Source organism: Lepisosteus platostomus, chromosome 5 (genome assembly GCF_059453375.1).
Source record: "Lepisosteus platostomus isolate fLepPlt1 chromosome 5, fLepPlt1.hap1, whole genome shotgun sequence".
Taxonomy (NCBI): Eukaryota; Metazoa; Chordata; class Actinopteri; order Semionotiformes; family Lepisosteidae; genus Lepisosteus; species Lepisosteus platostomus.
Window position 1 is genome coordinate 62796056 of NC_142615.1, and position 13066 is coordinate 62809121.

The 13066-nt window shown below is 40.7% G+C and overlaps 2 non-coding genes across 2 annotated transcripts; both read left to right on the forward strand.

Annotated features, from left to right (window-relative positions):
- Positions 1 to 1714: 1714 nt before the first annotated feature.
- On the forward strand, positions 1715 to 1808 carry trnai-uau (transfer RNA isoleucine (anticodon UAU)). The gene is made up of 2 exons: positions 1715 to 1752; positions 1773 to 1808. It is a non-coding gene; the product is annotated as a tRNA-Ile (tRNA).
- A 10101-nt stretch (positions 1809 to 11909) lies between these two features.
- Positions 11910 to 12002, forward strand: trnar-ucu (transfer RNA arginine (anticodon UCU)). The gene is made up of 2 exons: positions 11910 to 11946; positions 11967 to 12002. It is a non-coding gene; the product is annotated as a tRNA-Arg (tRNA).
- Positions 12003 to 13066: the final 1064 nt, after the last annotated feature.

Consider the following 13066-nt stretch of genomic DNA (forward strand, 5'->3'; position numbering starts at 1 on the left):
AGCAGCAATAACTTTCCTGCAGAGATGGGAGTGCCTTTCATACAGCTCTTTCAATCGGACAGAGTAACAGGAACCGACCTAAAGTTTCGGCTGTGGATCCATCTCCGCATGGGGGAAAGAGACAGTAAAATAGCAATGAAGAAACAGAAAGAATTGTGCTCGCTGCAAAGTAGGAAAGAGGTGGTCAGATACATAAAACAGCTTGGTGATAATTTGCAGCGACAGTTTTATGTTATTTAGTACATGGATTTCTCTTCATGTTCCTTAAGATGTGTAATTTGTATGTTGGTTGTATGAGAACAGTTTCTTCTCAAGTCCTGTCAATTGACAGTGGAGAGCTAGCTGGTGCACATCTTCAAGAAGACTCTCTTTAAGGCAATTACAAGTTTCTCAAACAAATCTGTGTCATATTTTTAAAATAATTTAGCTAATGAGCAACGAGAGTATAAATTAATTCTCCCAATCTCCATACAAAGATAAAACTCCATGTGTGAGTCTAAGTTTCTTTGAGGCTACTGATGTACGTCATTATTGGACATTCCCAGTGATATTGACTAAGGAGCTCAATTTTTACATGTTGTAGTTCAACATGTGCAAAACATTCGTATCCCCTGCAAATATCGGCAAGGTCAGTGATATTCTCAACAATGCGTGACATTGCAATTCCTGCCATACTTTTTCCCGATGTATTCTGACATGCCAAGATCAGAGGGTCATATTTAAAAAACTGGTGCATTAAAATTGTTTGTACTTCAGGATTTTGATAGTCTGTTACATTGTCTTTCACACATCAGTGTCAGAACTGTGAGACATTTTCATAATCGGGGGGGAGGCCGTAGAAATAAGCAGAAAGTGCAATCACTTTTTCCCAGTGTAAGTCCGTGTTATGGTGAGTTTTTAAAATTGGTTTGCGATTTTCTGAAATATATTCCATACAAAAATATAGTTTGGACAGTCGCTATTTGGATATTCCCTTTCAGTGAAGATGTCTACAGTTTTCCAGCCGGATTAGTACTGATCGAAGAGAGCCATCTACAGGCGAAAGGCGACATAACATCACAGCAGCAGCATTTAAGGTGGAACGAAAAACACGCATAAGAAGCTGGCGAATAAGAAGCCAACTTCAGCCTCGTAGCAGACCCTGGGAGGCACGCTCAAAATAATCATCTTTCCCAGTACTTCAGAGTCTTATTTAGATCGCTTCACTGCAATTTTATTTGATTGATTGGAGATGTGAAGCCATCGAGCCTGAACTGCGCTTCACATTGAAATTGAAGCCATTTCTCATGTTCTCTCAGTGTCGAGGAAGCAATTGAGTGTAAAGGAGGCGACTTGAAAATGAAACGTGTAATCACCTTACAGAGGGTCTTCACGACGGGGTGCGTCAGCTAGTTCTCCATTATTGTCAATTTACTGGACTTCTGAAGAAACCTATCTACAATGAAAATACAAACTGCACAGTTCAAGGCACATGAAGAGAAATCAGTGTGCCGATTGACTCAAAAATGTCGCTACAAACAATCTACCAGGCTGATTTACTTGTCCGACCACCTCCCTCCGTCCCCCTTTGCTGTTAGCACAATTCTTTCAGTTTCTTTTCTTGTATTCTCCTTGCTATTTCAGTGTTCCCCATGTATAGATGGATCCACAACCGAAACCGTTTTCACCCTGTGTTTCTGCAGCGTCAGTCTGTATGAGGAACATCCCCTGCACAGCTCCAGTGGCGCAATCGGTCAGCGCGCGGTACTTATACAGCAGTGCACAGCGAAGTTATGCAGAGGTTGTGAGTTCAAGCCTCACCTGGAGCAGCGTCTTTAGCTACTGAAAGCAACTGTCAAGTTTAGATATTATTAGGTATCTGATGGAGATAAATTAACATCAAACGAAGAAGTAAAGGTTTACTTCGAGTCACAATCAAATAAGGCTCCACAGCTGAAACATTGTTTCCTTCTCTTTTCAGCATGGAATAAACCTTGACTTTTTCCTTTGAAGCCCATGCATTCTGACGCAGCTCCCTACTTAAATTACCATCAGCTGTGTACCTCCAGCTGACCTGTACACAAATATATGAGAGAGGTCTACTGAGACGAGAGGAGCACTGAAGACTTGAAAAAGCTCTCGAATTAGACTCTGTGTTTTTGTTGTTCCCCAGATTTGTTTTTAATGTTCTTTTTCTTTTGAAGTTGTTGCATTTGTTTTGTTTTTTTTTTGTAGTTGTTAGACTACTACAGGGATTTACCTAGGTTCCTGGAAGACTTCTTGTTTTGTGTTTGTTGTGTTTTCGGGTTAAAATTGTTTTTTTTCTATTTATAGGACCCCACGCATTACTATGGGAGTAGATAACTTTAGTTCTTACATTGTACCTGAAATTACCACATAAACTACTACTCTGTTTCCCTTTTTTTAAAAGGCACAAATGAAGTTTGTTTTTCCTTGCTGCTGATTGGTAGCTACAATGGGTCAATTGCAATAAACCCTTATACAATAAACTCCACTGAAATTTGTCAGCAGCTCTGTACTAAACCTGTTCTCAATTGCAACAAACCTAAAATAACAGCTGCTGCCCGTTAGATGTTACTGCATTAGGAGTCTAGCTTAAACCACCTCTTCATAGGTTTTAAGCTAGTCAGTAGCGGACTAAGCAGAACAATCGATCACATTAGAACTGTCTTGAATGTAATGGAAATAATGTACTCATTAAGTAACAAGCTTATGCACCACTTGCTTGAAAATTATTATTATATTTAACTAAAATTGCTTTCCAGACACCACAAATATTCACAATGAATGTTATCATTACACGTATTTACTAATAAAAGTGTTATTTATTAATAATTATGTATATGTTCCATGTATATTTTTATTAGTAGCTGTATTACAAGTAATGCATATACAGTCTTTATTATAGTTAGTTTTCAGTTATCCTGGGGAGGGAAGAGAATGGAAATTAAGGAAATAAAAATTTAAAGGGCTTTTAAGTCTTCAATGTGTTCTGTCATAGCTGTGTGTTGTCACATCTGGGTGTTAGTTTAGTATATTTGTTGTATTATTTATTGTGATTTAACACTACACTTGTGTTTCTCAGGAGAAAGCAGTAAGATTTTGTTTTATTTGAGGGTACAGAAAATTGTATTGTACGCCCAAATGTAAGGTTACGTTAAGAAAACATTATTGTTACCTTTTGCAACGTTATTTATTTAAGACGGTTCTTCAGAATAGTGTCCCTTACGTATCTGTGACTGTGGTCCAACAATAACGGTGCTGAAATAGCCGGAATGTGTGGGAAGAAGATGGAGATGGAACAGGAGGCTTATTCAGTCGATAGAAAGGTTGTGTAAGACTGAACACACTACGGTTATGGTACTGGGTTTAAGAACATTACGATCCTACAGTCTCCTGATCCGTAATCAGATGCGTTATCCAGTGCACCACTGGCCCTTGTACCGCATTCCTCAAGTGCACCACTGTGAGCTTGCGCCGTTACAATAATACATCGCCCCAGTCCAAATTTTCTCAATTAGGTGCACGTTTTCTATGTGTATTTAGTTAATAAGTCTTTCATTTTGTCTGTTTTAAAAATTGCATCTCTTTAAAACAGACAAACGAGTTTATGTGTTGTGCTGAAATTCACACATGAGGGCAATCAAACGAAAGAAATCACAGAAAAGATATCGCGCTTAAAAAGAAATCAGAGTGGAGACGCTGGTGATAGAAAACAGAGCTTCATACGATGCATGAGATGCTTTACCTCTGAACTAAACTTGGCTCTTTAATCGTGTTAGGAAGAGTGTATAGTCAACAGTGTACATTTTAAAAATCTAAGCAAGATAATGAGACACGAAGTGAATTTGGAACACGAGCCTCTCCTTCATTGTTTAATGAGCTTTTGATGAACATCTAAGTGAAAGACAAATTCACTATTTTCACTTTGTGATTAAAAAACACTTTTATCACACGTTAAGCACTCCTGATGGTGTCGAATAGTTCTCTTTTCTACCCTCATCATTTGAGGATCCCCAGCTAAAATATCTTTTTAAACTACAACAAAATTGCAATATTTTGAATACTATTTAAGTTTACATAGTCACATTCCCAGTGATATTGACTTAGGCGCTCAACTATTAACTTCTTGTAGTTTGACTTTAGCCAAAAGTTTGAAATCTCTGCAACTATCAGGATGCTTAAGGACATCCAAAGAAACCCCATCACATTTAGGGGAGACGGTGTTGAGGTCCGATTAATTTGAAATGCGTCTCTGGGGACTTTTGATTTACCAACGTTATGTTTAACTGAAGGATATGCGGACTGACTGTGCCATAAAAACTAACGCACACATCACCCTTTTTCTACATTCACAGGTTTTTGGCTAAAGACAAAAAAATCGTTTTTGTTTCCTTGCCAGCTGGCAGTAATTCCTCTGCACTGACAAAACAGATGAGTATTTTATCTTTCGCAATTTGTATGGATTTTTTTAAAAACAAGTTGTTCCAAAAATTAAATGAACACTTCCATTAAATTTAATGTAGAAGGATGTTGCTTTCCATAATGATAAACTGTGTGGCAAGACAGGCACCACTGAGACTCAACCCCAGGATCTCCTGTTTACTAGGCAGGCACTCTAACCAACTAAGCCACAGCATTCTCACATCCTTGTGTTAATTCTGCATCAGCAGGGTCAGCTTGTCGGCACGCCTGTCTCCATTTGGTGGTTTGAGCTGACGTTGCCATGACGTTGCCATTAAATGCGACCGAGAATACTCCAACCGGCGTGCCGCTATGCCTGCCGTCGGAGAACTAAGCCATGGCACTGGCATCAGATATCCCTTTTACAGCCACTTGGACACATCTCAATTGCTCTGAGACACCTGCATTCAGTGTGCGCTGAGCCTGCTCGCTGAGCAAGTGACGAGAAATGGCTTATGTCCAAGGAGTTCAATATGCTTTTTATGTTCAATGGGGTGTCCACTACAGCTAACACTGAAGCGCAGCACAGGCTCTGTGGTTTGACATCTCACAAGGTAAATGTTGAAATTGTAGGTGGAAGAGGAAAATTACCCTTGAGTATGGGGAAAGAGGCAACTCATGTCCGGAGGGGGCTGAAGTGTGTATGGAGGTGGCCTAGTGGTTAAGGCAATCTCCTCTTAATACATGATACTCTGCACAAGTAGGTTTGAACCCCATTCTCCTCGAGGAAGGGCTTTGACACATTTTGACCTTTTTAAACTTGGTGTGCTTTCGTTTTGTTTCTTCGCTCCTGTCCTACAGCAGTAATATTTCTATAGGTGTATGATCATGGTAGGCTGACAGCAGGAACACGTGGCCCACAAGCAGTGACAATATCAGAGGTGTCTGCAGTGTGTTGGTTTGTAAGCAACGATAAAATAACTTGACATGGAAGCAGGTGTGCCTGCATTAATACAGCTCCATCGAGAGGAAAAAGTAACACAAGAACCGACATAAATTCAACAGCACGTTTCTGCAGCTGAAAACAGAACATACTCCACGTGATGATTGAGCTCACAACCTCGGTATAACTCCACTATAAAAGCACCACAACCTGACCAATTGCGCTACTGGAGCAGCACAGCACAGTAGCACATTTTCCTCAGTGCACTCAAACAGTGCTTCTTCCCTAGCCTACCAGCTTCAAGACTTTTTTAAATTGATCAAAGATTCATTGGAAAAGGTTTGTTGATGGGTCAGGTGGGAATCACACCCAGATTCACTGCTTGCAAGGCAGCTATGTTCATCATTATACCCAGGACTGGCGCCAGGGGAATGATCTGTAGGGGGTCTGAAATCCTGAGGGGGGTAGTGATATTTCGGTTTAAATGGAGCCATTGCAACCATCCAAGTGAATTCTCGCAAGCATGCCACTGATTAGTATTTCATGTTAGAAGATAACGACAAGCAATCTGGTATTTAGTGATGAAGAACAGTTCCACGTTCATCAGAACTCACGTGATTATTTTTGCCTGGAGCGTCAACCATATGTGTTCATTTTTGCAACAACATCAACGGTAACGAGGTTCTGAATCATTAAGAAATCATTGTAAAACCAACAGAAAGTAGAAACTTCTATAACTACAGTCCTAGTTATATAACGATTGTAAGTATAAGGATAAACTACTGCAAGGCATTGGTCCACCTGAGCAAATAAGGTCATAATAATGTTGACACCCCAAAACATAGACACTATGTAACGTGCTGTTCCTGGACAGATAGCCCTCCTGCACATTAAACAGTCTGATGTAGTAACTGTGAATTCGGGGTTAGTCTAGTTATCTGACCATTGACAATTTATCCAAAACTGAGGGGGGTGGGACTGTTCAGTTGAGGGGGCGATTTTGGCATGCCAGTAACATTTTGACAAAACGTCCAAGAGTTACGAAAACACTTACTTTGTGTATAAAGTACATTGTGTACACACTGTAAGTTCAGAACGCGAGAAATACTGCTCAATATGGGATCCTGTCCAGGAATATCAGGGCTGTAAGGGGGTCAGATCTATAGATGTAGTAAACACATTAGTGGAGACAGTGTGTCTGCCCTCTGTGTGAGAGCCAGACAGGAAAAATAATCTGTGGTCTGGGAAGAAGAGACCCTCGTTGGAAGAGCGGTGCTTCTCACAGGAGAGAATGAAAAAAAAATATTTTTCTCCTTGGGGGAATTAAAAGCACTTATGGGGAGTGGTGTGATGGTAGTGCATCTGATACCACATCAAAAGGTTGTGTGTTCAAATCATGTTGAGATCGGATGATGTATGTTCAGGTTCAGCTGGTGCCGAACCCAGGAATTAGACCATGCCGTTTGGTTTTATCTGTACACCACATAGATAATCTAAATGAAATAACAGAGCAGTACAGGACACGCATTCAGGAAATTACACAGCAAGTCATTTTGAACATGACAAGAGAAAAGGCACACTGCACATCCGTGAAACATCACGTCCGACTTTAGAGACAGTTACATCACAGAATGGAAGTTTCAGGCCCCTTTTTCATTACAGGTTCAAACTAACCTGAAAGTTACAGAGTTTTAGGTCACTTTTGTATTAAAATGTGTCTGAAGCCTATAAATATAATTTGCCCTTTTTTAAATTGTGGATGAAATCCAATCCCATGTACCAAGACCTTACAGTATATTCATGTTAATTAAAATGACTAATGCTATTGGACATTAGCTGGTGCTTTTTGTAACAATTTGCTATTTCATGCTGGAAAGAAGGAAACCTGACCAACGTTTGCTTTCAGGTGCGGTTCATTCACATAATGGACTTCTATTTCTGAGTAGCCTGATTTAAAAACACACGAACCCGGTAGAAGTCGAACCTCCAATCTCATGATGCAAAATCAGACGCGTTATCCATGAAACCACTGGCCAATCATGTAACTGAATTGCACCATGGTGAGTTCAGCACTGCAACTAGTAATTACTAGTAATAGTAATAATCCCATCCTAAATTTCTAAGTGAGAAACGTGTTTTCTACATTTTTATCAGTTTTAAAATATCATCTCTTTAATACAGACAAAGGGTTTGTGTTTCACTTTGAAATTCTGATTGATTTAGAATTCAAAGAAAAAGATGCTTTCTTCAACAACGCAGTGCAATTATGACATCTTTCACTCTACTTCTCTCTTGTAGTAAAGCAGACCTTGCAGTGTGAGCATTTACTCTAGTAAATTAGGTCATGTATCATGTTAAATCACTTCTTCAAAACAAAACATTCCTGGTGCACGTTTTCTCCATGAAAAAAATACATTTTTCCCTTACATGATTTCTCTTTTTTTTTCCATCAGAGTACAGAAAGAAGAAAAAAGGGAAAAGCAGTGTCGCAAAAAAACTCCATCGCCCTTGGGAGATGTCAAGCTCATCGGATATGAAAAGTGCCCAATAAAAGCAATTTCTTTTCATTTATCTTAGCGTCAGGGCTGCTATTGTGTGTAGAGGAGGCAACTTGCTCAGCCAGCAGACTCACCGCTTACTGAATACAGGTATGTTTTGAGTGTCATGCTGATCGTCTTATAAATGCAAAAGAAACTTTTAAAGCTGATAAAGTTTTCCATTGTAATTTGCATGTAGCTACAACGTCCCTGGAAGAGAGATTTTATCAGTTGCACGTAATCAGTATTTTTTACTTTTTGTTTAGTACTGGAAATATATATTTTTTTAATTTTTCTAAAGAAGATCTCAAGAAGTATTGCCAGGACCTACCTTTAGCATTCAATAGCGATATTAATGGATCAGAAATGTAAGGTAAATTGGTGATCTGAGCCAAAATAGTCCTTACACGCCTCCTGGAACAGTGTTCATATTCATAGCAAGTTATATTCTTTTTCAACCCCAAACGTTGCTATTGCATTAAGCTTTGTGTGACCATTAGAGGTTTCGGTAGCTTCTGGAGAGCGCACTTTTCCAAACTGAAACCTATAAGAACATTATTCAAGACGCACCATGTCCCAGAATCATTCATCAGGACTAGGATTAATATCAATGGAAAGTACTTCAAAATAAAAGATTTAACTGAAATATTAAAAGAGTAGGAAAGCATTTAAAGTAGAAAAAAATCAGTTCAGATGATATTTAATTTTTTGAGAAATGGGCACATACATCAGCTCAGTGAGCAGTGCGAGGTGCTCTTCTGGAGATGATGTTAAATTAGTTAAAATCATGTGATAGTTAAAAAAGCTTAATACTTAGTTAAACAGCCAGCACAAATGGTTGCGTTTGTGATTATGTCACTTCTCTACTACAGCAGCGTCGGTAAAAGACCCTCTGAAAGCAGTAAGGCTCTGCACAGCTGAATTCGTTGCTATTTGGAGAAATCCACAAACTCGTGTTTTTCATGTGCTTTAAAAGACAGCCATACTCACCGACAAAATAAAGACACTGCTGCTGATTTTTTCCGAAGCACAGTTGACCTTTCTGAGCCAATTGATGAAGCTTTCCCAATGAATACTATAGCAGAAGGTGGAGGAAAGTGCAACTTTGTAACTATCACAACCACAGGAACAACTGCAAGAAGTAGAATCAATTTCCCATCGAATGGTGGTGTTATCTGAGGTACGCGATGTGAGCGTGTGCAGAGAATCCCACAATCTTTTCAAAACTTGGACAAAGTATTTCTGATGGAGCGCTGTGCGCAAAGATTGAATAAGCTTTGCTCCTGCCGATGATTCTGCGTGAAAAAGCACAGCATTCAAGTTTCACAGACAAATGCACCATGCCTACTGTAGCGGCGAGGCTTATTAATAAGAAAGAATTAAGTGTTCTGAGCCTTCCCAAATGAGGCCCCATTTCTGTGTTCATCTCTGTGGTGCAGCCACAGAGAAACTATTCATGCAGGCTGATTTAAGGTTCCTGATAAGGACAGCTCCCAAAGGGGATGCACTTAGCTAAGCCTGGCTATCATGATCAATGGTCATCCATTGGTGCCTATCTGTCTAGGGAGTGCCAGTTGGACATCTGGACTGCATTCCTAAGTGTCGGGAGTAAGTGACTCATATTTCACCTTGATCAACCAATCAGGGGCTGGTAGGGCCGAGTAACCCACGTGGGACTCTGATGCCCATGGAACTTTCAGCCAATCAACGAGCTGAAGTTCCTCCAGGTAAAAACAGGCAACACAGAGAGCCTGAGAGATTCAGTAAGATTCAGGGAGATTCAGTAAGATTCTGGAGAGGATTCTGTGGACTGTTCTAAAGGGAATTCAAAGGAGAATTCCAGGGCAGGACGGCCCAGGAGCAGAAGGCTCCCAAGGGCAGGACATTCTCGCAGCGTGCCTCCTGACCATCCTGAGACTCAGCTCGGACAACCACGGAACGGCCAGTGTGTCCGAGTGCCAGAACTTTCCTTTGTTCTAAGAGTCTAGAGCGGAGGTTGCCAGAGAGTAACCAGCAGCAGGCCTCGTGAACAGGTCGGAACTGTGGACAGCTGAATCACTATTCAGAACTAGCTCTTCATCAGGAACGAACCGGTCCTCTTCCTGACTTTCTGGGACCCACAGTCATCTTTTCTCCTGTGCACAAACTTTGCTAGTTAAAGCCAACAGTGAGCATCAGCAGTGCACCGTCACAAGCCGCACAGCACAGCCTGGCACCGAGCCAGAGAGCGCGGATTGGACAGCAACAGCCTGCAACTGTTTGTTTGTGCCCGCAGGAGATCTGAATCCCCAGAAATTGGATGAGTATTCAACTTCACTGCATTACAGCTCGAGAATTCCATTGTTATCCAAACCAGTTGATATCAATTTAATTCCTAAGAGTTATGTACTTGTTTTGAGTATCTAATGTAGAAGTTGTAACCAAGTTCACTTTACGAAACGGTCTTAATGAATGATATACTGAACGTATGTCCTCTTGATATGTGTAACACTTTGTAACTGATTGAATATATATCTTTTGTATTCTGATAACCCTCTCGATAAGATCTGTTAGGTTTACATGCATATTCTATGTATTAATAAATGTATCCTCGTGTATTAGCACCTGTGTGTGTGCGTTGTTTGAGTTATGTCGCATGGTTGGACTCTAAAGCCATCAAAAGAATCAACTTTGTGATTTACTGCTACAATAAATAATTGTCTCAGTAAATGCCCAAACCCTACAGAACTGGTGCCTTCAGAGAGCCACTACAGTTACATATTTGGCGTCCCTGAACGGCCAGTTTTTCTTACACTACAGAACCAATTTTAAAAACAATTGCGGCACACTACGATTCACACTGACTCAAAAGTGATCACGGCAGATGTTGTTCCCTGCATAATGCTGAAGGGACCAAAGAGCATTGCTGTTGGGAACACAAAATGAGGTTTTTTTATGCCTTGATGTTAAGCTGACAAAGACTATCTTGAAACACCTAGTTCAGTCTCTCGACAGACTGCCAAGCAAAGCTTTTACCCATTGACGTCGCAATAGAAGGAAGGTCTTAACCCACCAACACTTAGCAGTGGCAAGATTCAAACCTAACCCAGCGAAGAAAATGGAGCACAAACCCAGCACTTAGACCACCCAGCCACACTCCTTACACCTTACTCTCTTGAGAACGTCGGGTGGGTTCAGCTCTTGTTGTGCGACGCGTGGAAATGACTGCATCTTCATTTTCCGAGATGTTTCCTATCACATCTTTGTCAGCTCTGAATAAAGTGCTTCTTTGGAGCAGGCTTCAGACCTTTTATTTTATTTATAAAGGAGGGCCATTCAGAAACATGTAATTCCTGTTTTAGAAATGCTTTGGGCGGTGTGTTTTATATAATGCACAAACAGTATTCTGATTGTATACTGTAGACCTGTGTAGCAATCATACTGGACGTGACTGGGATTCTGAAATGTTTCTTGAAAAGGTATTCAGGGCTGCTTGAATCTATAATAAAAAAGTGACCCGAAACTTCCAACCTTCCAATCACTGATGTCGCTCTCCCTAAACCTGTACAGGATGTTTTGCTGATGTGCAGTGTGCCTTTACTCCTGTATTAAAAACGACCTCTGTTGTTGGGCGGAGTTGAAGGAGAACTTACTGCACAGAAAAAGTACGTAACGATAAAATATTTCTGCGCGTGAAACACATCAATCGTTCAGCATTTCTAAAATGTTTAATTGAATTGACAAAGAAATCCTCTCCTTAAACTTCGAAAAGGATTATCTGTTGAGCCAGCAGGCGTAACACTGCAGTTGCCCGTTTCTCACAGGTGGTTGAAGTTGTGGATAACATTTAGCAGGTTTGGCACCATGGCTTAGCTGGTTAAGACGCCTCACTAAAAACCAGGAGACCCTGGGTGTGAATCCCAGCGGTATCTATTCGTAGACAACAGGCCACTCATTGTCAATATTTATGGAGCTTAATTTAAAGACAACGGGAGAAGCATGAGTTACAGCTTTCTGTAGCTGTTTTATATAGCGATGCATTGGTTGGCTCTGTGGCGCAATGGAGAGCGCATTGGACTTCTAGGCTTTGATAGAATGAAGTCATTCAAAGGTTGTGGGTTCGAGTCCCACCAGAGTCATGTATCATTTTGATTCAACCTTTCAAAATCCTCTAGGGATCAGTGTTGATCAAGTCAAATAAAGGACTTCTTAAGAGTCCACAGTTGAAAATGAACCAGCAGCCACAAGAAAGAAATTAGCACTGGACTGTGATCACATTACTCCTGTCCTGGACTCCTTGCACTGGCTTCCTGTCAACTTCAAAATCCTCATGCTCACCTATAAGGCTCTCCATGGCTTGACACCACAGTACCTGTCTGGGTTATCGCCCTACTCCCCACCTCACAACCTTCGCTCTTCTAATTCTGGTCTCCTATCTGTCCCCCAGTCCATCTACACTCTATGGGTGACAGGGCCTTCTCCTGTTTTGTACCAAAGCTCTGGATCTTTATTCCCAAGGATATCAGAGAGTCACCTTCTCTAAACTCCTTCAAATCCAGACTCAAAACCCTCTTCTTTAGAAGAGCCTTTAATGAACTATTCTTTACCCCTCCGTTCCTACTGTATTTAATACCACCACCTATTGTCTCCTCTAACTGTGTATTCTCATCCTGCTTATCTTGTGTATTTTTTAACTTTATTGGTTTCATTCTGTAAAGCACTTTGAAAAGCCACCTTTAAAGGCACTATATAATGTATAGATTATTATTATTTATAATAATAATGAACAGCGCATTTAACACTGAGCACATGCGGTCCTTCTTTGCAAAGGATTGCAAAAGCTGGGAATTAGCCTTTCACTCGTGTTGTTGAAGACCGTATCCTGGCTTTGTTGCAGGAAATGTCTGGATGCCATCACCGGATCAAGGAGAGGATCAGGGTTTTGGGAAGTCTTTTTGATGCCTGACACTGTGTGTTTCCTGGTTGTAACGGGTGTCATTCTGGACCTAAACAACAGAGAACACCGTTGAAATAGCTGAACTGCCTAGCGGACACTTTGTCGCCTTCTTCTGACCTGTATTTAATGCGATTCTCTGAAAACTTGGCACGTTATATCTGTGCTACCTTTATGGAGGGCACACTCATAAGAATCATAGATTCGATCACAAGCATCTAAAAATGAGCCTGAGAAAATGACATCACG